Consider the following 3380-nt stretch of genomic DNA (forward strand, 5'->3'; position numbering starts at 1 on the left):
CCATCTAATTATTTCCTACCTAGTTATTTTATCTTAACGATTGTACCTTTTAAGCCAACATATGCTTTGGAGATGAGGTCATGCAGAAATGTTTTTTAAATGTTTAGTGTAAGACTCCCTTTAATAGCTTATTTTTTTAATTGACAGATGTTATTTTAAGAGCCATTTTAGGTCCACAGATGAGAACTTTTTTTTTTTTTTTTTTTTGCGGTATGCGGGCCTCTCACTGTTGTGGCCTCTCCCGTTGCGGAGCACAGGCTCCGGACGCTCAGGCTCAGCAGCCATGGCTCACGGGCTTAGTTGCTCCGCGGCATGTGGGATCTTCCCGGACCAGGGCACGAACCCGTGTCTCCTGCATCGGCAGGAGGATTCTCAACCACTGCGCCACCAGGGAAGCCCGAGAACTTATTTTTAAGACTTTTTTTTTTTTTGGCCATGCCATGCGGCATGTAGGATCTTAGTTCCCCGACCAGGGATCAAACCCGTGGCCCCTGCACTGGAAGCGCGGAAGCTTAACCAGACCGCCAGGGAAGTCCTTTAAAGATGTATTTTAATAACTTGATATTAATCCCACCTTGTTGGATTCTGCCCCTCATTCTGGCCCATCTCCATTTCTGGGTGGGTGCAGGCTTGGTTCGGCCATCTAGCAAGTGACCTTCCCTTGTCATAGGTGGGTGTCTGTCTGCATTGGTACTGCTGATACCAAGGTAGAGATGTTGATCATGTGGGTGTGGCAGAGACGTTCCTCCAGACCCTCTAGACGGACAGGGCCAGGTTCCTATTCCTTGGATGTAGCTCAATCAGGTCCGCCCCCCTCACCTAAGCCTGCATTTCCCTTCTGGTCTGCTACTCTGTCAGTTCTTTTGCTGACACCCACTCAGCTCTTCTGCTGGCTTCCCCAACAAACCTACCTAAAAAGGCAGCAGTTGGTCCCGGAACTCATTCCCAGTCGCGGTAGACATGGCTGGTGGTCTACCCCAGGTCCTTTATGTCCCCTTTCTTTCTTACTATCAGAAACCTGATTTTTATCAAGGAGGTAATGTGTGCAGCTGAAATATTGTTCCCCAGATTCCCTTGCAGCAAGGGATGGTCATGTGACAGTGTCCAGCCCATGTCCAGATACGTCCCTGGAGTGCATGTCCCTTCTGGAAAATGAAAAGGTAATGTCTCTCTAGAAAAAAAGCCTCTCTCCCTTTCCCCTTCTTCTTGCTGGAATCGCTGTGCTTTCTCATTTCATCCTCATGTTCAGGATTACCCTTTTTACAGATGAGGATATTGAAGTTCAGAGAAGTGAACTTTCTCAAGGTTGTGGGGCTCAGACAGCTCCTACGTGAAAACTGAAGAAGCAGTCAACTCACTCCATTGAGTTTAACTTGCATTGTTTCCCCTTTTGACCAGGCTGCCAGGAAGCTCAGCATCTAATGAGGAAGTTCAATCATGGCTAGTATGAACCCTTAACATGGGTGCTTTGCTGCCCCTTGCTTTCCCTTGTCCTCATTGCCTGTTTTGAGACTTGAAAGAGCGATCCTTTCTTGTAAGCCGTCTCCAATCCTCTTTTGGAAAGATGGGGGGTGGGAGAGAGTTATATTCCACTGGCTTCCCCAGATCTACTCCCCACTCTGCTCTGGGCAGCAGGATACAACATGGATAGACCACATTGATGGGCTCCCTGGTTTTTGCTTGGGTTTGGCCAACAGGGAGCACCGTAGGAAGGAGTGAGGTCACAGCCTCCCCTTGTCAGGAACCTCATCCACAGGATCCTGTCCCCAAGAAGCACTCCTTCCCTTCTTGCCTGAGGGTAGAGAAGGTGAGGCCACCATAATTAGTCCAGGGTACTACCCTCTCCCTTCCTGCTTCCTATACCTGCCCACACCTTTGCAAAACTGTCCCTTTAGCAAATTCTCAAATTACCCAAATTGAGTGTTTCCTATCAGGGCTCTCTTATGGGCTGAATGTCTGTGTCCCTCTGAATTCATATGTTGAAGTTCTAGCCCCCAGAGTGATGGTATTTCGAGATAGGGCCTTTGGGAGATAATTTGGTTTAGATGAGGTCACAAGGGTGGGACTCTCATGATGGGATTCGTGCCCTTATAAGAAGAGGGAGAGAAATGCCCTTATAAGAAGAGGGAGAGAAATCTCTCTCTCTCTGAGCCAGCACCAAGGAAAGGTCATGTGAGCACACAGCAAGGAGATGTTGTCTGCAAGCCAAGAAGTGGGCTCTCACCAGACATGGAATCTACTGGCACCTTGATCTTGGACTTCCTGCCTCCAGAACTGTGAGAAATAAATGGGGTTTAAGCCACCAGTCTATGGTATTTTGTTATAGCAACCTGAGCAGACTAAGGCAGGCCCTGAACACAGAGTACAGAGAGCGCATTGTTAAAAGACCTTCTCGTGGGAATTCCCTGGCGGTCCAGTTGTTAAGACTCTGCACTTTCACTGCCAAGGGCCCGGGTTCAATCCCTGGTCGGGGAACTAAGGTCCCACAAGCCGTGAGGCACAGCCAAAAAAAAAGACCTTCTCATGATCTCTGAAAATTCCCCTCCCATTCCATGGCCCCTCTCAGCAGAGCTCGGCTCAGCATCTCATCACCTCTCGCCTGCACCTTTCAGCTGCCTGCCCTGCCCCCAACACCAGACCTGTGCCACCCTGCTCCTCCAAGAACAGGGTCATGACCTCCCTCCACTGCCCGAGCTCCAGGCAGGTATAGAGATGAGGCAACGGATCTGGTGAGAGCAGGCCCACAGGGGTCACATGTTCCAGGCTTGGCATGTGTGTTATACTCAACCCTCCCCAGGAAGGAGAATTTGGGGACATGGCTGACAGTGGCACCGTGATGGCTGAAATGAGAGCAGAGGGAACAGCATGGACAAAGATCAGGAGGCAAGAAACAGCGTGGAGGATGTTGGCTGAAGGAACGGAGGGGAGGGGTGTAGGGGCGGGGGCAGGGGCGGGCCCACCACAGACCGACCAATAAGGGGCCTGGACTCCAAGCCACAGGCCACGGCAGGGAGTGTTCTGCCCTGGAGAGATGGGCCAATGTTCGTTCATTAAGGCTGGTCGGGGGCAGAGCAGGCTGGAAGTTGAGAGGCCGGCAAGGAGGTTGCCCACTGAAGAGATAAATACAGCCTGGTGTGCCCCAAAGGGGGGACTCACCCCGTCATCTCTTCACCCCTCCTAGCCTCCTAAGGTTCCAAGTTGTGTGTATTAAATTTTAAATCAACTCCAGCTCCTGGAAGGCTCCTTTCTCCCCCCACCACCCCCTTTGCCTTCTCCACACACAAGGCGGCCGTGGATGCTGGGGATCCAGCCCAGGAGGCATCAGGCTGCTAAGGGAGCCCCGTCCCCCCACCCCTCTCCCCCAAACAGTCTCCACCAGA

The sequence above is a fragment of the Kogia breviceps genome, chromosome 19 (genome assembly GCF_026419965.1).
Source record: "Kogia breviceps isolate mKogBre1 chromosome 19, mKogBre1 haplotype 1, whole genome shotgun sequence".
Lineage (NCBI taxonomy): Eukaryota > Metazoa > Chordata > Mammalia > Artiodactyla > Physeteridae > Kogia > Kogia breviceps.